We start from the raw sequence: 25981 nt of genomic DNA on the forward strand, positions 1-25981 counted from the left end.
GGCAAGGGTGGGGACAGTGTTTAATTCAGGCAGAACGTGGGGTTCATGAAGGAAGAGGGGAGGTCAGGTCCACTTGGAAGGGTGTAAGTGCTGGGATCCGCACAGATGAGGCGTGTAGATTTCAACACAAACCAAGACCTGAAAAACTCAGGAGTCATAAACAACTGGAAGATTGTAGGAGAGAAGGTGGGTGAGGGGTGAAGTCAGTAACCTCCGTGGGCAAAGGGATCAGTGGCTGGGACTTCTCTCTGCCCCTCTGATGGGCAGATAATCAAAATCAGCTCTGAAGCCGGAGGCCAGTATGCGGGTTGGTGGCTTGGAGGGAGCAGGGCTCTGAACAGGAAATGGCTAAGACGGTCTTTCTAGTTGTCAAAGGAAGTTGATGTAATGAAGACAAGACTCTGGGAAAATGTGGCTCAATTATTAAGCCCGAACAGTTCAGATCACCCCTGAAAAACAAGCCCAGGTGGTATCTTAAAAAGGTAAGAGGTTGAGAGAATTAGATGAAATAACGTGTGTGTACACCTGAAACTAACACTGTAAATCAACTACATTTCAATTAAAAAAATTTTTTTTAAATATGTGTAGACACTCTGCCAACTGAGAAATGCTTTATAAATACTTGCTCTGAAGACCAGGGCTTTAGTCTATGAAAAAGACTGCAAAGTTAGCCAGTAGGTACATTAATCCTAAATCAATAGATGACTTTATATATAAATTCTTCCAGCTCTAGTTCTGAACAAGTAATGATAAAATCATATGCTTGTATCTTAGCCATTTAAACAGATTGACTCTTTTCAAGGGATTTCTGGTGATCTGTAAGCTAGCCATAATTAAACTGATCACATGAATTAGTGAAATAGCCCCAAACACCAGATCAACCATAATTGGTTCAATGATTTTTGAATTCTGAATATTTTAAATCACACGAACACTCATTCATTCATTCATTCATTCATTCAGATCAGCCTGGAGAGGCACGGTGCGTCTGTATAAGCAGGGTAAAGTAAGGCAATAGAAAGTTACGGAACACTATAGACTTTAACAAAAGAGAAATACGAAAGTAGGGCTACATTATACAGATTGTCCTTTCTGCTGATCTCAGTGAATAAATAACTGACATTTTTGCAAAGAACAATATTTGATCTTTCTTGCTTGAGCTTAAAATTTGGCTTCACCAAGCCCGCTGAATTATGCTCACTGCGTGCACTTAACACGCACTTACACGTTCCCTTAATGTTTGACTCACCAGGGCCAAGAGTCAGCTTCTACCTCATGCCTCAGAGATATCAGGTTTCAACTCTCGATGTCTGAATCTAAACACCTTCCCCCAACCCACCCACCCCCTGTGCCTTATAAAAATGAAAACTTTCTTTTGATTTTCTCCTTGTGACCACTGGGGTCTAGGGCTATTTTCTTTCTCTACTGTTGTTAAACATCACTGGTATCATTAATCCCAGTTGGATGAAGGTATACGGTGGCAATTCCAGCTGAGAAAGGTAATCATTACTTTTTGTTTTCATATTCTTTTTCATTAAAGGCTATTACAAGATATTGAATATATTCCCCTGGGCCATACAGAAGAAATTTATTTTTTAAATCTATTTTTATATATAGTGGCTAAAATTTGCAAGTCTCAAACTCCCAAATTTCTCCCTTCCCAGCCCCTTTCCCCCAGTAACCATAAGATTAAGGTAGTCATCTTGACTTGATACCAGTTTATCCTTGTGATGAAAGTGCCATTTCATTTTTGATGGCTGTAATTTAGCATTTATCCCTGGCGCTGGATTTTGTGTTGCCTTTATAAACACACACACACACGCACACGCACACGCACAAAGAGCCTAGTTCTTTTCAGGCAATTCTCCAGCTGTGAGTTTAGCAAGCCTTCCTGCTAATGGGGAGACGGACAGAATTACAGCTCCAAACATTCCCCTGCCACTGATCCAGAACATGTGTTATCATATCACACTGTAAATTGATTCCAAATCCCTGCCAACAGGGCACAGTCTGCATTCCAAATACCTGAGGCCTTGGGACAGTGAATTGTAAAGTAAGTAAGCTGTGCTTCCACCTTTAATTTGGTATAAGCATGAATAAGTTTGCTACACACAGTTGATTCCTAGAATATGTTGGGGGGTTTTTTCTGAAAACATAGAACAGCCCACAAAATCTCTACACCTTAGTGACAATAGACTTTATTTTGAAGATCCCCAGTCCCTTCAATTGTTAATGTCACTTCCAATCTCTTGGCGAAAGGTGCTTAACAGGAAATAGGGCAAGATGGAGGGGAGCGCACATTTAAGATAATAAAGTGCCTCTCTTTCAACTGATGAGAGACGTAAACAGTCTGACTGTGATGGTCTCCTGGGAGGAGAGGTCTAGGATTTCAAGTGGTATATAAACAGTTGCAGAATCTCTGCAATTACTTTGGAAATGAACTCCTGGCGCGGATGGCAATGTACAGAAGAAACATCTATTTTCAGTCCCATGCGTTTCCATGTGGATAACCTGAGCTGCTGTCAATTTACTCCTTATTCGGAATAATTGTATAGATTAGCGAACAACTATCACTAAAACTTCTCTTTATTTTTGTGACTTTTGAGGACTGACGAGTGGGAGCTGGGAAAAGAGACAGTAAGTGTCCCTTGACTGGCATTGGGAACATCTTGAGGATAAGCAGGGAGGTTGGTTGAATCTCCTCGGAAGCCTGGGGCCCCAGCTCGGTTACCACGGCAATACGGTTCCACCCAACAATTTCACGAGACAAGGTCTCCGTTGCTTCATCACTCTGGAACATTAGCCCCTCCCACTCTTCTTTGATCCAACTCTTTCTCATTAGGTCCTAAGAAAGAGCCGCATACGCACACATAGGAGCAGGGACTAAATACTTTCTGACAAGTGGATTAATGCCAGAGGGCAAACTGCCAGACAGGCTCCTCAAACTTTATAGAAGAGGGTTCCGCGTATTTTTCACATTAAATCTCATCATACATGGAAGAATGGTGGTGTAATGGTGGCATGGCCTGGTTTTCCCCAAGTGAATCAGCCAGTGCTAATAAATAAAATGTGGCTAACTGAATAATCACCACAGTTTATTTTCAGGTTCGTCTGGCATAAAGAAGACATTGCTCCACTAGCCTGCAGGAGGCCTGGGTCTGGGGACCAGCTCAGGTCAACCAGCTGAGTGACTTCCACTTGTGCTGTCAGGGCCTCCGGTTCTTTAACTGCAAGAGGGAGGAGTTGGGCTGTGGTTGCATCCTGAAGCTCTCCCCTCGGGCTCAGACCCAGTGCTGCTCCTCCCTAGGGGTCCTTTCTGCTCTGAGAGTCAAGATTTTCTTGTCCATTTCCAGGCTGGTTGGTTTGATCTTGCTAACCTAAAACCTTTAAGATATGAAAACAATAAAGTTGAAGAAGGAGGCTATATTCTCAAAATAAAGGAACTCTAACCTTATTACACCATTTTAAAAAGGTGTGGTTATGTCTGTTTGGGAAAGGCAATACATAAGGCTGTAGTAGGAAAGAATAATTCAAGTCGGTCCAACTATAATAGATGTTTTCATTTCCTGAAAAGCCAAACGACAAACAACATCTAGAAAACTGATTTAAATGCTATAGCAGCAAAAGTGGCTTCTTAAGTATCAAGACATAAGTCTATATGTTAAAAGTCCCTCTTGAGAAATGTTCTCCTATCTTTATTTCTGTGTATTCTGTTACAGCAGATATCATGGTTAGCATTTTGCTGCAAAAGCCGCTGACTATAAGCTCTTTGGATCCATTGACCTGGGTCCCCACTGAGAATCTTGGAACGCTCTGGAAGGAAGGAGGTCTGCTCTAGTTGGTTGTGAGATGAGAATATAAGAACCACCTGGAAAAGGGCAGGAGATACACTTGAAACTAACATTGTAAATCAACTACACTTCAATTAAAAAACATTTTTTAAGGGGGCTGGAGACATTTATTCTGTACGACCTTGAGGAGGTGGCAGACAGGAAGAGATACAGTTTTCAAGGGGAAGGAGGGGGTAGGCTTCATAAAGATGACAGTTGAGCAGGACTTAACTTTGCAGCTACCCGGGGAATGAGCGCTCCGGGCAGAGGACAGCCCAGGCCCTGTGGCAGAAGTGTCCCTGCAGGAGGCCAAGGTGGCCAGAGTCGGGAGAGAGGGAGCGTTTGGAAGATGAGATCAGAGGGCAGAATGAGTGGTGTCTCAGGGGCCACTGTCAAAGCTTTGAAATGTACTTTTGCTTTGCAAAACATGGGGCATCAGGAAGGGTTTTAAATAGAGAGATCTCATCTGACATACATCTCAAGGGCTCCCTCTCTGGTCCTGAGAGTAGACTGTCCGAAGGCAAGGATGAAACAAACCAGTGTGGGGGCTAATGTGAAAATCTAGTCTAGAGATTACAGCGACGTGGAGACGGTGTTAGCAGGAGAGGGCGTGGAGGTAGTCAGATTTCAAATCTGTTTTAAAAGTAGAGTCAACAGGATTTCCTGACATAGATTGGATGTGGGATGTGAATTTAAAAAAAAAAAGAGTCAAATCTTTCTCAAAAAGAAACAATTATAGTGATAGTTAAGAGACGACTGGTTGCAAAGGGTTAGGGGTAGGGGTGTGGTTGATAGGGACTTTGTGACCAGGAAGGGAGGTTTTTTGGGGGATGATGAAGCTGTTCTGTATCCTTAAAGTGGTTGTGGTTACGTGAAATCTTTATCTAGCTAGCTGTCTGGTCAGTCTGTCTATCTATCTATCTATCTATCAAAATGCATAGAATTGCAATCCTCCAAAATAAATATTTTCTGTGATTAAAAAAAGAGTCAAACAAGGAATTATGTTTAATATCTTGTAACAACCTTAAATGAAAAAGAATATGAAAACAAATATATGTATGTATATGCATGACTGGAACATTGTGCTGTACACCAGAAATCGACACATTGTAACTGACTATACTTCAATTAAAATAAATAAATAAATAAAGATGAAAATGAAAAAAAAGGAGCCAAGAATGACTCCAAGCAACCTGAAGAGTGGAGTTACCATCACCTGAGCTGGTGATAAAATGAAACATCCCACTCCGCCACAAATCTCTATTTTTCCTTGTGTTTTTTTTTTTTTAAATGATCTGCATTAACTGCATAATTTCGATGATCACTCCAGTTTCTACATAAGGTTGTTCTTTAAAAAAGTTATTTATTTACTTATTTATAATATTTATTTATTTATTTTTCATGGAGGTCCTGGGTGCATGCTCCACCACTGAGCTATATCCATCCTCCACAAGCTTGTTCTTTTGCCCAAACTATTCTCCCTGCCTGTAATAACTCGTATTTCCCTCTTCCTTCTCTGCCACTCTCTTTATCACTAAAGGGTTAGTTCAAGCTCCACATCCTCCAGGAAGCCCACCCTGACCACATCCCCAGCAGAGCTCTACTATGGTTGTCTTCAGTGTGCTATCTGCCATGATTTATTTGAATGAAATACTATTATTCATGGAACTACTGTTAAGTGTGATCCTTCAATAGCTATTTTTGCTTAAGTTGTTACTGTCTTCAACTTCTTTTTTTCCAGTTTGATTGAGATATAATTCACATGTAATGTATTCCTTTTAGATACACTGCCTAATGATTTTGTATAGGTATACAGTGGAAATTATCACCACAATAAGGTTAGTTAATATCCATCAAGTCACATAGTTACAACTTTTTTTCTTGTGATGAGAACCTCTAAGAGCCATTCTCGTCGCAATTTTCAAACGTTTAATACAGTATTGTTAACTATAGTCACCATGCTGTACATCACATTACATCCTCAGGACGTGTATGTCTTATAACTGGAAGTTTGTAGATTTGAACCCCTTCACTCATTTCACCCACTGACACCACTCCCCTCTACCTCTGGCAACCACCAATCTGACCTCTGTCCATTCGTCAGCTTCGAACTCTTTCTCTCATCTTCCACACCAAGAATCCGCTCAGCCCCAATCTGAGTTGCTACATACAGACTTTAACACTGTCATGTTCCAGGCTGGGGTGGTGCCAAGGAGGCAGGTGATGTCCCTAGACCTGCTTTCAAAGGACTTTTTCCAAGTGCTTGTTTTATTTATTAAATGTCTATCTGCTATACATTTCTTTGTAAACTCTAAGTGGACTGCATCATTGGCCTTTGTTAACCATTTTGCTCTTCAGTTAAAACAGTTTTTATTCAACTGTAAATATCATGATACAGAGTTAATAAGAGAGAACATCTAACTTTTTAAAGAAACATCTTGATTCCCTTGGTTTATGAAAAATATAATGGAAATAAAACAGAATATTGATATAATAAAAAAAATTGTTCATCCTGCGGGGGTGGGGAGGTTTGTTTGGTCACCACCAGAATTGGTGGGTGCGACTGCTCGCCATCCTGACATCTTTGGATGTTTCCGGACGGTGGACAACACAAAGGCTTTGGAAGCCGCGGGTCCTGATGCGCTGGGGTCGCGAGTGCAGGCATTTGGAGGCTGGTGAGGAGCTGACTTCAGGGAAAGGCTCCTGTCACCCAATCCCCCAACAGCGCTCAGCTCCCAGGGAAGCACCTCTGACCTCGAAAGTGCCAGCCCACCTGTCCCAGGGCCAGACGTTAAAGGACTTCTGGGGAAAAATATGGGTGTCATTTCCACTTAACTTGTCCTGCTGTTGGTTTCAGGTATTTTTATAACAGGGAGAAAGGCAGTGAACTTTAAAATGGGGAAAGAAATCTCTGTTTCCCGGGCTCACTGTTTCTCTCCTTTCTCTGGGTGAAGGTTCCGGGCTTTTCATCCAGTGGAACGGTTCCAACTCCCACACCCAGAACCGTGACTCCGGCCCGATTTCTCTTCTGGGCGATGTCTTGCTAAGCGCTCACCCATGACTCTCCCTGGGAAATGTGTAGACTCCTCAGACTCAAAGAATTCAAAATTGAATGAGTCTCTCTTCCCCTACCTGCTTCTCTTCTATGACTTCTCTTGATTTCTTGCTCAATGTCAAATTAACTAGAAACCTTCTACTCTAGTTTCCCCCTTTTTTTTTTCAAATTAAAGATAGTTGATTTACAACATTGTGTTAGTTTCTCATGTATAGCTTAGTGATTCAGTTATACATTTATATGTATATACTTTTTCAGATTCTTTTTTATTATAGGTTATTACAAGCTATTGAATATGGTTCCCTGTGCTGTACAGTAGGTCCTTATTTTTTATTGACTTATTTTTTAACTGGAGGTACTGGGGATTGAACCCAGGACCTTTTGCATGCTAGGCAGGCACTCTACCATTGAGCTATCCCCTCCCCCAGTCCTTATTTTTTTAAATCTATTTTATGTAAAGTAGTTTGTATCTGCTAATCCCAAACTCCGAATTTATCCCTTCCCCTCCCACTTTGGTAACCAGAAGTTTGTTTTCTATGTCTGTGAGTCTGTTTCTGTTTTCTATTCCCTTGATACTAGGAGTTCCACTCTGAATTTTCTCATAAATGTTTGTCCCCACTCACGAAAGGACAGATGGGTGTGACCTCGACCCTCCCCTGACTCCAGCCCATCTTGAGGTTGCTGCCAGTGATCCCTCTAAAACACAGATTTAATTATTTCCCTGCTTGAAAACTTTGAATGGGTTCCTATTACCTACGGAATAAAGTCTAAATTCTTAGCAGAGCCTGCGAGGCCCTCCTGTCTGACTCCTGGCCACACTTAAGAATTTCTTAACTCCCACCCCTCCCCTAGTCACCCCAAGTTCCAGGAATGAACTAATTGCATTTCCTAAAAGTCTCACTGAATTTCCCAATTCCACGCTTTTGCTATGATTATAGCAACAATCACCCTATGCCAAGTAGTGCATGAAGCCACTCTAAAAGATGTCGCCACCCCCTCCACCAACCCGCCTTGCTCAGGAGCAGCAGAGTGGGAGAGTCCGGTTGAGAAACTGGGTTTTATGACCACACAAGGCAGTCAGTGCTGTCAGGCCCAGTCCTGCCCACCTGGTGGTGCCTTCTCCTAGTTTTCAGGGAGAGCTGGTGCCCCTCTTTTGTCTAGACTCCCCCAGGCAGAGCTGCTCACCCTCTTGTCTGTGCTGCCCTTCAGGAGATTTGGTCACACTTTTGTGATCTTACTGGTCTTTGCATCCCTGGCACCTGGGACATTTGATGCACACATGTCAGAACCAGGTGGCCGTGTCCTCAGGAAAACCAAGTCAGCACTTACCTGTGTCCTCCACCGGACCCAACCCAAATGGCAGCGAGCGCCAGGGTCAGCAGCAATGATGCTGCCTCTTAGAGCCTTCGTGCAAATCTAGAATGAGCTTCATTTCTCTAATAGACTCTAAACCCTTTTTTTTTTTTCAATCCTCTAAAACATTTCCACTGTGCCTTTCCCTTACAGAACCTCCAGCGGCTGCCTATGGCTGAGAGCAGGGCTGGAATGGGGACACCAAGCTGCTGCCCCCTTCCTGATGGTGGGGAGAGAAAGACGTTGCCCAGAACTGGCACAGAAGGATCCCTCTTTGTCCCGTCGGTTATGTTCACCGAGCTCAAGGAGACTCTCTTCTGAGACACAGGTGTGCCTGTCAGTCCTTCTGACTTAGAGTACAATATTTTAACCAAGTCATTTTAAACTTGGACTGAGCTAAGTACTTGGTGACTGTGACTGACATTTACATATGACAAGAGAGTCTGATGGTTTTCCAATTTTGAGGAATTGGAACCTTTACTTGAAGGGCATACATACATATATTTTTAATGGAGGCACTGGGGATTGAACCCAAGGCCTCGTGCATGTGTTCTACCACTTGAATATACCCAGATTGAAGGGCATTTTTTTTTTTTACTTAACAGCAATTTTTATTTGAATGCTATCTTGAAATGTACATACATAAAACTGGGTATATAACCCTTATGCATTTATTATAAAATCAAAAGAAATTTACAAAGTAAATATGATCAAAGCTACAATACCAATAGACTCCGAATTAGCCCCATTTCACGGGGATAATTTCAGAACCAAGTGGAGTTGGAAGGAAGACAGACGCGTTCTGGGTGTGGCTGTATTGCTGTGTAGGACCAGGGCGCGCAGAACAGTTAGGTTCGTGCCCATGAGGAGTGACAGGCAAGAAAAATGCAGGTGGTAAAAAAAAAAAAAAAGAAAGAAAAATGCAGGTGGGAGCAAGCAAAAGAGAATTAACGAATTAATCCTTTCTTTTTCAAAAGAATAATTAATTAACTTTCGTTTAGAATTCTTTTTTTAAAAAAATTTATTTAGGGGAAGGGAGATAATTAGGTTTATTTATTTATTCTTAGAGGAGGCACTGGGGATTGAACCCAGGACCTTATGCATGCCAAGCATGCACTCTGCCACTTGAGCTATACCCTCCCCCCTTGGTTTAGGATTCTGATGCTATATCTTCTTTGCAGAGCCATCTGTAAATCATTTGGGGTTGTCACAGCCAGGATGATATGGTTAAATTTCATACTCATTCAGGACTTTATCTCTCCCACTTGAATCACATCCTCACCTGAGGTCAAAAGCACCTCTCACTCTAACTTGCCATACTTGCTGCTTCTCCCACTTTGGGCTTATTCTGCTTACCAGAGGCTAGAATGTCACAGTCCCATTTTCATTTATTCTGTCAACAAACCTTCACAAAAGATCCGTGTTTACAGGACCTGGCTGGGAGGGGGCAGGAGCGCCAGTTAGCACCTTCACATCACACCAAGATGCTCTTCTGATCAACCTTGTTCTTCTCTGGCTGCTTTTTCTCCATTAAGCCTTGATTAAGTGTTCAAATAATAACAAATTAATATGTTCCCAATATTTTCTGAACAAAAAAGTCAGTCAAACACCTGACATAGGATATATAACGGCTCAGCACATCTGAAGTCCAGTCTGCCCTGGAAAAGCATAGTTTAACATTTTCCTTCCCGGACCACACTGCCCTCTTGTCTCCTCTGTAAGGAACTAAGGAAAGAAGCGTTTTTCGTAGTCTGGACTGGAATTTTGAGATAAGACCAGAGCTGAGGGGGCAGAGGAAAGGAGGGGGTGGTCTGAGAGGGAGCAAGACACAGGGAGAGAAAGGACAAGACGTGACAGCCCCACTGGAACAGTCATTGCTTCTCACATTCGTGGTGCCAGTCCAGGAATCTGTCCTGGTAAACTCTTCTTGACTTTCTGTTCTGTTTCTTTTCAGTGGAGTTGAGAGACACTACTGCCAGACTGCAAAACTTTAGTAGTATAAATAACTTAGGCAGGGTTCAGAGAATAACCCCGGTGAGAACCACCGTGACTGACGTGTGGGCGAAGGTGTTTATTAATAGACAAAGAAACAGAAATCACCTAGCTTGGGGGAAAGCAAGTTTAGGATCAATCTAATAGCGATCTTTAGTAGATAAAAGGTCACATAGGGGCAAGGGACCACTGGGAAAAAGACATAATCTTCCAGCCTCTCCATCTTAGAATCTCTATTTTTAAAAAGATGTGATGTAATAACCTTTAATGAAAAAGAATATGAAAACAAATATGTGTATGTATGTGCGTGACTGAGACACTGGGCTGCACACCAGAAATTGATACATTGTAACTGACTCTACTTCAATTTAAAAAAAATTGTTTTTAAATAAAATAAAAGATAAAAAGAAGTGATGGAAGTCTCATAACTTTCTAAAAGTGAGGCTGAGAAATGAAGGGTTGGTCAGTACTCCTGTGGAGCGTGGCTTCTACAAAATTAGGAAGAAGCCTCTGCAGTCAGAGCAGTAAAGGATTTTTACAATATGCATAAAATGTACTTAATGCCACTGAACTATACATTGAAAAATGGTCAAAATGGTCAATTTTATGTTATGTATATTCAAAGCACACACACACACACACACACACACACACACACACACACACACACACACACACACACACACACACACACACAATATCCATGAAAGAAAATGAGAGCTAATATGTTTCCAATTCCCAAATAATGTCACTTTTAGGAATATTATTTCACAGCGCCCAAAATATACCAAGTCATCTATTTTTCTCAGTTGCTTTTACTAGCCTCAGTTTTCCTGCAAAAGCACTTCAAGGGAGCAATGGAGACTGTTAGAATGTAGCCTTCTGACTTGAATACGGGCGCAGAGTGGTTGGATGTAGTTGGTGACACATCCCTGACCATCTCTGGGCAGAGTCTGAGTCAAGGCCAGGGACCAGCACACCCATGAGCATGGGTGGGTGGGGCAGGATTTTTTACATCAGGCAGAAATGTCCCTGAGAGCTGAGTCTAGAGATATGAATTCCCGGGCCTTCTTCATTCCCGAATTTTCCCCTTCCAGGAAGAGGTTCCCTCCACTCCTGACCTTAGGCCTTCCTTCCCCTTTATTCAGTGGAACAGTCAGTGGTCTAACTTGACACTGAACTGCAGGGGCTACAGTTTCCTCTCCTCAGCTCACTTGACGGGGCCGACAACTGACTTTCTTGTCTGGCTTGAAAGGAGAGGGCTTCACTCGTTTTAATCTTCCAGAAAATAACTTTAGGTGAAAACAGCTCAGGATGACTTGTAAGAGACATGAACGTACTCCCTCAAAAGAAAATTTTATCCAAGGCTTTAAAAGTCTATCTGAATAGATTTTCAGGTATATATGCGTATATCTAAAAATCTTTCAAAGGTAGAAAAATTCTAATGTCTCCCACTTCCCTTATGTCGGCGCTTTGCATTATCTCCACGCAGGTCAGGTCTGTGCGCTGCTCTTGTAAATGCTCATCCCCTTTGGCTCCTGTCCTGGGCGTGACTGGACGGGCCGGTGGGTTCCTGCCAAGTCCTGGTGCTGCCGATGTGCTGCGTTCAACACCAGAGACTTGAGAGCCCACTGAGTTTGGGGGTGCACCGTCAGGGCCAGCTGGTCCTTTCAGAATATAAGGTGGCATTCCCATCTGCCTGACAGCGGACGCCCTGCAGTGAGTTCAAGGAAAAGGATTTTTTCATTGGGGGTGGGGCGATAAGGTCAAAAGCTGCCCCCAAAGCCATTTTAGAGCTGATAAAGAGAGTCTTATTTCAGTAAAAATTCAGTAAAAGGCAGACTTTTGAAATTAAGGTGAAAGCTGAGAGGAGAAAGGTTAGGAATTTCTTTAATTCGTTTTACCTAAAAGCCAGAACCCAGCTCAACACTCAAAGTGTCCAAAATTTGGATGCAGGAAAGATATTCCTGTGTCAAGAATTCCACTCCCCATACGTTCTACCCAGAAAACCACCGTGGGAGTCAGGGGTCAGGGAGGGAGGGGAGGAGGAAGTCAGGGGAGCTGAGGGTGCACTCAGGCCTCAGTCTCACCCACAAACAGAGACAAGGGTCTGGATTCGGTCTCTTGTCTGTGAGATCAGAAAGAACCCATCTCAGAAACTAAGAGGCCCTTGAACGAGGCCCTTGAAGTCCAGCCCCAGCCTCTTTGGCAACCAAATAAATGCTAGAAGATGTATTCGCTGCCATAGTTGTTTTTAAAAAGTGATGTGGAAAGATATACTTTGGTTTTTTTTTTTTTTTTAGAAAAAGAAGACCCTTTGCATCACATCTCCCTCTTAAAAAATACAGGTCTGTTCAGCCTTAAAATGGAACACCAAAAAATAAATTAAAAATTGTTTTTACAGAACCAGACTTGCAGACTTAGTAAACAATCCTATGGTTACTGGGGAAAGAGGGAGGGAGGGGACAAATCTGGGAGTTTGAGATTTACAAATGTTAGCCACTGTATATAAAAAAAGATTTTTTAAAAGTTTCTTTTGTATAGCACAGGGAACTACGTTCAATATCTTGTTATAACCTTTAATGGAAAAAATATGAAAATGAATATATGTGTGTATATGCATGACTGGGACATTGTGCTGTACACCAGAGATAGACACATTGTAACTGACTGTACTTCAACTTAAAAAAATTGTTTTAAAATGGAAGACAGTTCTAACACTCACTATGACATGGATGTACATCATGCTAAATCAAGTGAGCCAGTCACAAAAGAACACTCTCAGATTTCACTTACATGAAGTGCCTACACCAGTCAACTCATAGACCCAGAGAGCAGAGTGTTGTGGCTGCCAGGGGCTGGGGGACGGGAGGACGGGGCTGTTACTGTTTAATAGGTAGAGAGTCTCAGTTTGGGAAGATGAAGGAACTCTGGAAGTGGACAGTGGTGATGGTTACACAAGAATGCGAATGTACTGAGTGGTACAGAACGCCACACTTAAAAATGGTTAAAATCTCCTTTACTTTTTTTTTAGATTCCACATAAGGCAACTATGGTCAATATCTTGTAATAACCTTTAACTGAAAAAAATATGAAAATGAATATAAGTGTGTATACGCATGACTGGGACATTGTTCTGTACACCAGAGACTGACACATTGTAATTCAATTTTAAAAAATGGTTAAAATGGTAAATTTGGCATTATGTATAACTTACCACAATGTAAAACTTTTTTTTAAGTGTAGGCCCTCATCTGGTGACAGTTCTTTTTTCTAGCTATTTTAACCTGATGTAATCTATGTCTGGTTCCCAAAACATAGGGCAAGACTTGTAAATTTGTTTTATCTTAGTAAATGCCTTTTTTAAATTGTCTATTTGAATGTTGCCAAGAGAGTAGATCTTTAAAGTCCTCATCACAAGACAAGAAATGTATAACCCTGTGAGGTGACAGATGTTAACTAGATTTATGGTGGCAATCATTTCACAGTATATACATTTATCAAATCATTGTGTCGTACACCTTAAACTTATACAATGTTATATGTCAGTTATATCTCAATAAGATCGGAAAAAAGGTTTGATTGTTAAATTCTTGTGATGTATTTAAGGAGTCTATTCATTACTTAAGCGTAATATGTGAATAAAAATGTTATATTCACATTTTATTAAAAAGTCATCTGATCTGATTGAATGTTTATGCTCAAAAATTTGGTTTAGCTCTTAATAAATATCTTTTGAATCACAACTGGGAACATGACAGTGACTCTCTCAAACTGCACCTGAAGTTTGCAAGCTGCCTGACGCAGGCAGAGGTGCACGATTTATTTTTATAATTAGCTTCGAGCAAGAGTTGATTAAATGCGTGATAAAATAACTTCTTGGAAGACAAGGCTTTCCTCTTAATTTCCCACCCTCTTTCTCTCCTTCTCTCCCTCATGAACACCACATAAAAAGTGTCAGTTTGTAATTTTTTTTTTCTTTTTTAAGTAGGAGCATCAAAGTTGGATGGGGACGTCATTCCTCTCTGCCTGCAAACAACCCACATTCCAGTCTGGGAACATCCCTCATTCCATTCCAACGTGGCAATGCCCTTTTAAAGAGCTGGCAGCTTAGCCAGCACCAAATCAGGGTCGAAGGTGCGAGGGACATTTCCTGTGTCTCTTTCCCCCAATGTGGTTGCATCTTCGGGGGACGTGGGTGGGGAGCACGCTGGGAAATAAAGCCCTCTGGTCCCCGAGTTCCTCTTTCTATTTCTGTGGTTCTCACTTCCCCTCCCATTAGAAATCCCCCTGTGGTGGCGATGCTTTCTCTGCTCGGTTCCCTGTTATTTCCCTTTTGCTTCTCTCTCGACACCTCTTAGGGGCTGGTCCCTGTCACCCTGCTACTGCCCATCTCTCTGTCTTCACATCTTGAGTTCCATTTCCCCCAACGTATCCGCAGGCCGTTCCTCTAGCAAACACAACTCGCTGCTTTCAAGAGCCTCCTTGGCCTTTGCAATCCCAGTGGTTCTTCCTGGCACATTTGCACACGGCAGGCAGTGGGGGAGGGAGTCAGGGCTGCCTTCTGGCTGCGATCACCTGCCACCAGGCGTCTAGGGTGCGAGGGAGGTAAATTCTGTATGTGTGAGCTTGCCTGGTGCTTCCTGGCAACTCAGAGAGATTCCTAGGGAAGCGCTTACCTCCCACTGTTTCCTGGAGTTATAGGTCTTCTTTCACAGCAATAGTGTCTTCTGGAAAAATAGAAATAAAAGAGAGTTGTAGTGGGTAAGTTGCTTCTGAAATCTAAATTCTCATCAGGGCCTTCGCTACCTGCCAAAAATTCCAACCCTATACAACCTTCTATGTCTCCTCCGGTTTGACTCGGTTTAAGTGACTCTGACTTGGTCCCCAGAACCCCTTCTGCATCTTTTCATTTTAGAGTGCCGGTGTGGTTAACCCTCACCCCTTCCCATCCTGCTGTTCTGGGGCGTGTACCAGTGCTCAGACAGGCTAAGCTGAAGTTTATTGCCGCACTTATACCAAAAAAGAGTTTGCCCTTTGTAGTGGTTATAAATATCAGTCCCCAAACTCATTTCTGCAGAAATATGTTTTTATTTTCTACCTCAACTTCTTTTCCATTTCAGATCCCATCCTGAAGGATGGGAAATTTAACCTCACCCTGTTTCCCAAGATTGTGCCACAGTTTTGGGCTCTTACCAACTATCAAGGGCTTGTACAGCTGGTCCTCTGTTCATAGACATTACCTGCTGCAAAGAAGTCCCCTAGGCAGGCAGCTCTTAGAGGAGTTTGCTTCTAATAGCAGGGACGTCTTCCCTTCATTTCTGGCCGAGATATTTTGGCTACTCCCCTTCCTTCATGCTTTTAGGGGTTGTTTTTTTAAGCCTGCTTTTACTTTCCTTTATTACTTTTTTTTCATTTTTCAGTTTTCTTAGGTAAAATTGACACAGTTTGACTGCACATATACAATACATTGCATGTAAATTCGTATATACAATATACTTCACAAAGTTTTTAACCTACATATATGTACTGTCCATTGTTTCTAAGAACAGTTTAGAGCTTCAGCTTTTTAAACTTACATAGTTATCAAAGGAGTAAAGCCAACCACAAAATAAGAATCAACAGAATGCGGTGATCCAGTCATAAAGGACAGTCAAATGTGCTTACACACATTCAGGAAATCAGTCATCTAAGTTATAAATAATAAGTTCACTTGTGACCTTTTTTTTAGATTCCACAGATAAGTGATATCATATAGCATTTTTCTTTCTCTTTCTGGCTTACTTCACTTAGAATGACGATCTCCAGGTCCATCCATGTTGCTGCAAATGGCATTATTTCATTCTTTTTTGTGGCTGAGTAGTATTCCATTGTATATATGTACCACATCTACTTCATCCAGTCATCTGTTGATGGACATTTGGGCTGTTTCCATGTCTTGGCTATTGTAAATAGTAGGCAGGAGTTTTTGAACACCGGCACTGAATGTGATAGTTACAAATGATTTTTGGCTACCTCACTGATTAAAGAGCACCCTTCACTTTAAGTAATTGTCTAGTCTTTATGTAAATTTGCATATATAGACGAAAAATTTGCATTTCTCTAAAATTAGTTCATGAGTTACTCAAACTCTCTTTCCTGGAGAAAATTAGCAAGACATTTCTAAGTTTATAGATAATACTCCTATAATTTAGGACTACCAAACAGGCCCACAGCTCTGGCTTGCTTACTAATTTATTTTCACTAAAAAGTGAAGCAAAAGTAATTAAGGACATCTAACAAGGTATAGAATACCTATTTTTACTCAGTATGCATCTAGGAAAATCATCTTGCTTCCATCCTAAATACCCCAAACTTGGAGTCATTCAGCAGACTTATTTTTTTTAGTGGAGGTCCTGGGGATTGAACCCGGGACCCCATTCATGCTAAACACATGCTCTACCACTCAGCTACTACCCTTCTGTGCAGCAAACTTTTAATTGTGGCACAGGGCTGTGGCTGGGACAGCTTTTCACACTTCTTACATTGATTTATTCAGTTTCCATATAAGTTGCTACTTCAGGAGCACTTTAAAATAATTTTGTTTCACAGATGTTAATGTACATTCGTACGTGAACCTGCAGTTTACCCAATGTTCTAGATTCATTATCTTCTGGCGCCTCATAATAACTCTAAGTACTTGTGGTTTTTTAAAGGGCTTTTAAAATAGTACCTGCAGCTGACATTTGGCTACAGATACGAGCCGAGCCAGGGGCTGAGTGAGCGAGGGGAGCCCAGCTAGTTCTCCGGGCATGTGTGGAAGAGGCCTGCCAGCTACGTATTAGAACGACGGTAACTCCTCCCATTCTTCTTATTTTTGTGGAAATCCATGAATAGCTTTATTTTCAGTGTACTTACTACAGACTGAAATACTCAAGTGGTTCTGAAAATGGACCACGAAAAAGTTATGAGTAGATAAACAAGTTTCTACTGTAGAGCACAGGCAACTATATTCAACATCTTGTAGTAACCTATAATGGAAAAGAGTATGAAAATGAATAGATGCCTGTATGTGTATGACTGAAACATGATGCTGTACACCAGAAATTGACACAACATTGTAAACTGACTATACTTCAGTTTAAGAAAAGAAAGAAAAGGGTCATAAAATGGGTCAGTGGGAAAAAGGAGGAGTTATAATTTTTATACACATAATTTAATATGTGATATATATACACACACACACATATATATATATATTTAAATATATATCACAATTGAAATTGCAAACAATAAAAATATTCCAGTAAGGTTTACAATCCAGCCTGTATTCAATACTGGAGAGAGAGAGAAGGGTGGGGTCTAAGATTTCTAAATCTTGGAACTTCCTACCCTTAGAGATACAAAAGCTGAGAACAGAACAGTTGAGGGCTAGAGGCAATCCTTCTCACAAAAATAAACACACACACACACAGCTAAAATGACTGTAAGCGTTCTTCAATTTACTTTTTCTTCCAAAATGTAAATGGCAGACTTCTCTTATTCAGTTGTATTTCAAGTGTCATTTGACAGCATCATTTGGGAAGTTACTCGAACCAGAAACTGGGAACCACTTTTAACATCATATGCTTCCTCCCGCCCCTTCCCCCTCCATCCCTCCATCCCATCCAACCAGCCATTCAGTCTCCTCTGTTCAGCCTGTAAAATATGTTAAATATCTGTTGACTTCTCTCCTTCCCTGCCCTCATTCAAGCCCCCAGCACCTCTGACCTGGATTATTATAGTAACCCGTCTCCCCTTGGCCAGTCTTGTTCTCCGTCCACACCGCACACCAGGAGCCCCTCGAGTGGGACCTGCAGCTACAGAGATCACAGGAGGAGCCAGTGGGCTGTGGGATGAAAACTTAGGACTTCAACTTGTCCTTTAAAAATGACTGTTCTTCTGTATTTTGTTTATTTTTGAAGTTATTTTATTTATTTGTTTCTTTAATTTACTTTTGGGGTGGATAATTAGATTTTTTATCTATTTATTTTTTTAATTCAGGTACTGAGGATTGAACCCAGGACCTCATGCATTCTAAGCATGCGCTCCAGCACTGAGCTAGACCCTCCCTCTTCTGTATTTTGTAATACACATAACAAGATGTAAGAACAAATATACTTGCATTGGCACGTGGGTTTTAAATGTTTTATTGGTAGAGGGACACTATTTTAAAAGTTTGGTGACCCCAGCTTTACACGGCAGTCAGAGTGATTTTGAAAAATCCAGATCTGACTGGGTTAAATCTTTTGCTGAAGCCACTCAATGGATTCCCATCGTCCGCAGAGTCCACAATCTGTGACAGTTCCTACAAACCCTGAAGGGTCTGTCACCTTCTGATTGCCCAGCCTCCTCTCCCTTTTCCTGGGCGTGGGGCTCTTTCCCATTGACTCCCCTGAAGCCAGGTTTTTTTGCCACAGGAAATTGTCACACTCTTGTTCCCTCTGCCTCCACAAAGCTGTAGGTTTTGGTTTTAATGCTGTTTTCTTCCCTGACACCCCCTTCCCCACACACCATCTCTCCCCAGCCCAAATTGTCTCTCAGTTAAACTCTCTTACACCCTGAGTTTTCCACCATCATACTTAGTAGAGTTGCTATGATGTATGTATAGATTTTTGTTCTATGTTTTCCACACTAGGCCACCATCTTCACGAAAACTCATCTACCACTGTACCTCCAGCACCTAATAAGGGCACAGTATTGTTGAAAAAAGAATGAATGAATGTACCAACTGTCACTCCCACATTTACTTCCCAAGAGTTAGGGAGCCTGGGAGGATCCCCAGAGCATCACCTCAGGGAATCTCTATCCTTGCCGGGGTTCATCTGCCCTGCTGCAGAATACCTAAGACTAGGAACCACCTGTTTCTCTATGAGGACTTTTGCAAGGTCCCGGAACAGTTACTCCCCAGCAGCCCCTGAAAAGCTTGATTACAGCCCCGAGCAATGAGTAACCACCTAGGTCTACTTCTGTTTCAGGGCAAGACCTCTCCTTCATCTCTGGGAATGGTGTAAAGGAGCCATTTCCTAGGGGACTGGAGATCTCTGGTGTTCCAAGTTCTTTTGTAAGAAAAAGTTTCAGCTTGCTTAATTTCCAGAATTCTCAGAAAGTTACAAGTATCCCTTAAAACAGGGCAAGTGGGCTGGGTGGGGCTTGGGAGATCTTACTAAGGCTTTACTGTGATAGATTAAATGCTTGCACTCCCCTTCTTGAGAACTGGCTTTGTCGAGGGGACGGAAGAAAATTAACAGCCTCCCTGATTCTGCAGTTTTCTTCTCTCTCTTAGAGAAACCAGTTTAGAAGGAAGGGTGACACAGGGATTGAGTGTAAACCTGGAATAAATAGCAAAGAGGACATGGAAGTGGCTTTTGCCCACCGACACAAGGACCAAAGAAAGAGAAGGAAAACGGAGGAAAAGACGTGCCTGCTGCTTTTTGTGGTAATTACACAAAATGGAAACAGAGGAGAGTTAAATGCCTTTTCAGGACTTAGGATGAATTTAAAACAGAATAAGTAATTTTTTTTTTTTTTTTTTTTTTTTTTTTTTTGGTTAGGACACCAACCTCGCATAGATCACCTATCTTCCTATCTAATAATTTCGTCCCCAGCCCCATGGGGTTGATTCATATAGTATCGACTAGATTTCAGGAGATGCTTAATCTTAGCCCCTGAGCTGTTTAACTTTTAAGCTTGGATCCTAATAAGGTTGGACTTGCTCGCCTCATTCCCGGGAACTGCGGTGGAGCAGTGACCATACAAGGGCAGGAAGCCTTCCAGGAGGGAGGGCGGGAGGGAGCGGCCGCCTTAGCACAGTGTTATGTAACCACAAGAGGAGCGCTGCGAAAGGAAACGCTCCCCTGCCTTCCTTAAAAATGTGACATTCTAAAAATGTCTAGAAGACACCGAACAAGCACAGCAGAGCTGCTGGAGTTAGAAGCACAAATATAATTAGACCCAGAAAATCCGTTCAATCTGATGGGCTTAGGCGGCTGCTATTTTAAACAGTTTAGCTAGGTGGTGTCCTCAAGAAATAGCTGTCAAAATATGTGTGTAGTATGTTTCAGTAAGAGCAGGATAAATGTCGTTTCCTTTTTCACTGGCAATGAGGTTATGAACGTTGACCTACAGACAGTCCCCGAACAAGCTGCATTCCAATACCTCATTTCTAAGTCAGTTGTTAGGCTGGAACATAGTTTCCCATAGAAACAAGTTGAGATGTGGTAGCTCAGATCGCCAGATATGGCCAGAGAAGCCCATTAACCCATCAGCAATTTTACTGAAGACCCTGACCACCACGTAGGACAGTGCTTGTGTCCCGATTTCTAAGCTGGGATTCCCTTGTCTTGGGAGGCGTGAGGATGCCCTGAACGCAGAGGCTGCTTGGAGGCGGGCGCGATGCATGGAAAGTTGGTTCCTCCACGGGCCACAGCACGGGCTCCAGGGTGAGGGTGAGGTCAGGTGGAGTCCAGCCCTGGAAGGCAGTGCGCCTGTGAAAGTAACCTGTCACTGTATTTGCAGTTAAGGATGTTATTTTCTTCTGGCAAGAACTTCCTTTATAAAGGTTCAGAATGAGAGGACTACCTCCTACTGAGCACAGAGCACAGTGTTCATTGCTATGTCTCCATTATTTCACTTAATTCTCCAAACAAACTCAACATCTTAGAGGCCAGTTGTTTCATCTGCATTTCAGAAACAGGGCAGAAAGGCTTAAGGGATAGTAAGTAACTTTGGCTAAATCCACAGTGAGAGCCAGCACTTGAACTCAAGTTTGTTTGATCCAAATCCATAGACTTCCAGGGACTTAGGGAACACTTCCAACAGCTTGTTTATTTTCATTCAGTGGTTTTAATTAAGACAGTAATTATCCTCCTCAGTGAAGGGACTGGATTAATTGATTCAAGAAATATTAAGTGCTTTATTTATATGTGGATGATGCAAGGAGAAATGAGCTGGGAATCTCATGGATACAAGACGTCCAAACACGAACATGATTTAGGTAATGTTAAGAGCTGCGGTGGCCAGTGCCACGTGAGTGGACATACCTTCACTTGTTACAGACAGCAATGGCTTTACAGGTCACTGTGAGCAGTATCACAGAGGGTCTCATGAGGGATGCTGGATTTGAGCTGCACCTTGTAGAAACAGGGCTTAGACAGAGGACATGCCTGATGAAAGGCTCAGATGAGCAAAACTTGCATCCTCACGATTCTTTAATTAAGAGACAAGACCAGCTTGATTTGTTTCATGTTGCAGAGAAGTGGAAAATAAGATTGAAAAGCTGGGGCCAGATGGTGCCGAGACCTCTAAGGATTTCTTTGTTGTAATTCAACTTTTTGTACAAGCAAAATATAGTTCAAAAATAAAATTTATAAAAAGCACAGGAAAAATCCCTCCCTTTCACATAAATAACCATGACTAATAAGTGTCCTGTGCATCCTTTCAGGGTTTTTTTGTGTGTGTGAGTAAACACAAGCAATTATAAATATGTTATTTCCCTCCTTTATTAAAAAGTAGCATATGGTCTGTAGAAATTTTGGATAGCAATAAATTATATATATATTTTTTCTTAGAATTTAAAAATGACTGTTTACTTATTAAAATATAATGGTGCTTCCCACTAGGGATTTATTAAACAAATATCAAGAATTGGGAGAGTGATTTCCAGAGGTGGACTCACCCGGAGTCGGTTTTCTGTCTATGGATCTAAACCCTAAGGAGTGTGGGTCTAGGTCGGTGAGCGGTGCGCCTCTTCCACATTCGCGTTTAACACCCTGTGGGCTCCTCGCCTTGGCCTTCTTCAGTTTTCTCATCCCGTTTGTGTGTCTGCCTCCTTCACTTAATTGGAATTCTTTGAGGAAAGAACCATAGAACTCATTTATCTTCGTATCATCAACATCTAATATAATGCCTGGCAAATATGAGATTAGTAAATGAATGTTCAAATGTCTTAATAAATGGAGAAAAAGTGAATGTGAATAAAATGTTCAAAAATCAACCTGAGCAACCTGGCCGAGCCCTAGGGGGTCAGAATACAAGGGGAGGAACGTTACTTTGCTCTGTCTGGCAATGTAGTCTGATGAAACACTGTAGGGGTGTGACAAAAGACCAGACAGCAGAAAGGAAGAGTGAAGACACTGGAGGGAGAGGAAGAGGAGGAAGATGAAGGTCTTGGAGCAGCCATGAGGGAGTTGGGTCATGGACATAGCAGAGAGGCTGGCCTCCACAGAAGCATGGGTGTGGAAATAATTAGAGGTGGGGGGTTAGGGAGTTGAGATTTATGCTTGAAGAGCTCAAATTTAATTTTTTTTTTTTTAATAGAGAAAATTGAGAAAAGTTGGGCTGAGTACAGAGGCCTGGGTGGTAAATGTTTGAAATAGTTTTAGGGACTGACAGGAAAAGCTGACTGAAAGTAACAGCTGCTTTACAGCCTTTCTGGAATAAGGCCAGTTACAGCTTTAAGTAAAAATGTTGATAAGCAATGCTGAGAATCTATTTGAGGCAGGAGATTATGAAGCTGTAATTCTTTTGTGCCAAATACTTCGTGAGGTGCTCTGGGGCCTACAGAGATGAAAAATTAACATGCCCTCAAGGAGCCTTTTTCTAGTAGAGAGAAGGTCATCCGACCCTTCAAAATATATTTAGTTCCCACATTACCACCTTACTCGTTAAATGATCTTATTAGAACATAGTTAACACTGCAATATAACATGGCTGTCACTGCTTCTAAATCTTCTGTCCACATTTGAGAAAAGTGAAGCAACTTCTTAGATACTTTCAGTTATGGTTATGCAAAATAATATTGATATCCAGATATTTTATTCCCTGAAGGTGTGCTATGTCAAAATGTTGACACCGTTTCAAAAAAGACGTTATCTTTCTGGATCCACTAAGGAAATTGTTGTCATTAAAAGTATATTTTATCTGTTAAAAACAAACAAACACGCAGACCATTTCAGTCCCTGTAAACACAAACTGATTGTATTAGGGCCCTTAAAGGCAAAATATTTGTTCCAGTTGACATCAGCATCAGACCAAATCTGCTTGGATGGAAACTTGCTAAGCAAGTTAAACTCAGTCAGGTGTGGGTCTCCAAAGCTCTCATAACACAGGAAACACGTAAGCAGGAAGTACAACGGTAACAACCACAACTGGACAGAAAAAAGTCACACATCTGTTCAATTTAAATTTGTAAAAAGTTCCCATAGTTACTTTTCAAAATGTTATGAGAAACATGACACCTTCCAAGTTTGGGCTTACAAAATAACTCGCCCTTTTTCTGCATCAAACCCAGTCTGCAAATTGGTCAGGTACATTTTACAGAGGTTTTTCAGAAAGCAGTTGGGATTTAACTATTAAAAGCTAATCTTTAACCTAAAGACACTTGAGCATTAATTACACATTTTTTTTCATTAATAAATTCCAACTACAGCACTGGGACATTGTGCTGTACACCAGAAATTGACACGTTGTAACTGACTAAACTTCAATTTAAAAATAAATAAATAAATAATAAAAACAAAAATACATTCCAGCTAAAAGGCAGCAATTTTTACAAATCTGTTTTTGATAATAAGACTCCCAGCTCATTTTTCACAAATCTTTTTAATAAAGAATTACTTAGAATTCATTTCAGAAAATCCATGGAAAAAGCAAGTTAAAAAGCCCTCAAAGCCATTACCCTTCAACCTCTTTTCTATAAAATTCAGCTCTGTCCTATGTTTCTTATATTCTCTTTACAAGATCCTTTCTTCATGAATAGGGATTCTTTTCTTTTGTCAAGGGATTCATCTTCAGAACACCCATAAATGTGCAAGCAGGTATGTTTGGAAATGGTCTTTAAAAATATTTTCTGAAATAGCATGCAACTGAAAACAAACCAAATGTCTATCAATCTTAGTCCATCTCTATGAAGAAGTAATACATAGCAAGCAAAACAAACTTTCTGAACAAACTTCAAATTTTTAAATGGAAAACAAAATAGCATTGATTCATATATATGGAATGATCCAATTTTTGTTTTTATTCTTATTTAAAATTATAATGAAGTATCTCTGGAGACTAGGTAGTCGCAGTGTTACGTAAATTGTTTCAGAGCAAATGAAATGAAATAAAATTTCCAAATCTTTTTAAAGAAGCAGGTAAAACATTGATACCCAAATCTATAGAGATAGCACATAAAGAAAAAATTACAGATGAGACTCACTTATGAAAATTGATGCAAAAAAATCTAAACAAACTATTAATGAACTCTAACATCATATTAAGAGAATAATTCACCATGGCCAAGTAGGTTGTATGCCAGGAATGTATGGATAATTGAGTGTTAGGAAGTATATTAATGTCATTCACATTAGTAGATTTTAAAAGAAAGATCATATGCTTAGCTACATAGATGAGGAAAATCCTTTGATGAATTCAAGAAGCATTCCTTATACAAATTCTTGAGAAAATACTTCTAGATTAATACTTCCTTAACATTACCAATTATATATTATAAAAAGCCAACTTTCTACTTAATGCAGAATTACAAAGGTATCCCTACTAAGGTCAGAAACAAGACAAAGATGCTCTCTATCTCCACTACAGTTTTAAGAGTGGTATTAGCCAATGCAATTAGATAAGAGAAAACAATTAGAAGCATAACAGTTAGAAGAATTAAAACTATTTCTATGTGAAAATGACATGATAGGATACCTAGAAAACTTAAGAGAATTAATTATAAAACAAACTCAATCAAAAAAGAATTTAGGAAGATAGCAGGATGTAAAGTTAATATGTTAAATCAATAGCCTTCAGATACATAAATAATAACTGGTTAGAAAATAAGATGGTACACCAGAAATTAACACACCATTGTACACTGACCAAACTTCAATAAAATAAATAAAATAAGATGGAAAACTCCATTTACAATGGCAACAACAAAAAAATAAAATACTTAAGAATAAACTTAAGAAAATTGAAAATTCTACGTGAAGTTAACTATAAAACTATTGGAAAAACACAAAAGTATGTTTGAGCAAATGGAAAGACATTCTTTTGTTTTTGAATAGACTGTTTCATCATCATCAAGATTACCAGTTCTATGTTAATTTATACATTTAATACAATCTCAACAATAAAAATAGCACCAAGGTTTTTTTCCTGGAATTTGAAAAGTTGAAACTAAAGTTTGACCTCAAGTTGGTTTATCAACTTTGGAACAAAATTGTGACTTGAAAAAGAAAGCTGGGAGGCTTCCCTCTCAGAAAGGAACCAGTCACCGCTGGGCCAGTCCTACTCACCTCTAGTGGGCTTGCTGCTTGCCATGCGGGTTGCTAAATCACCCAGTTACCAAAAGAAGCTGAAAATCTCAATTTGCATGTGACATTTTATACGTGGACATGCTAGCAACTAATGCAAATGAACAATGAAAGTCTGAGCAAAATAAAATACCTCACAGGTCATATCTAGACCATGGCCTGTCAGTTTTTGATCTTTTGGAAGCTGGCAAATTTTTTCTGTAAAGGGTCAGGTAGTAAATATTTCAGGCTTTGCAGGCCACATACAGCCTCTGTTGCATAATCTCGTCTATTTTTATCTTTAAAAAAGTGTAAAAAGATACTTTTAGCTCAAGGGCTGTGAAAAACACGCCTTGGATTTGGCTCTCGGGGGCAGTTTGCCAATCCTGGTTAATAGAAATCTTTAGGCTTGAGATTCAATGAGTACTTCCAGAGACAGCCACGTTACCTGA

The 25981-nt window shown here is 40.8% G+C and overlaps 1 long non-coding RNA gene across 1 annotated transcript; it reads right to left on the bottom strand.

Annotated features, from left to right (window-relative positions):
- Positions 1-11684: 11684 nt before the first annotated feature.
- LOC135322075 (uncharacterized) lies at positions 11685-25552 on the bottom strand. Its single transcript, XR_010382387.1, has 3 exons — positions 25533-25552; positions 14910-14960; positions 11685-11944 (listed from the first exon to the last, which is right to left on the bottom strand). It is a non-coding gene; the product is annotated as an uncharacterized LOC135322075 (long non-coding RNA).
- Between the last annotated feature and the right edge of the window lie 429 nt (positions 25553-25981).

This window comes from Camelus dromedarius, chromosome 1 (genome assembly GCF_036321535.1).
Source record: "Camelus dromedarius isolate mCamDro1 chromosome 1, mCamDro1.pat, whole genome shotgun sequence".
Taxonomy (NCBI): Eukaryota; Metazoa; Chordata; class Mammalia; order Artiodactyla; family Camelidae; genus Camelus; species Camelus dromedarius.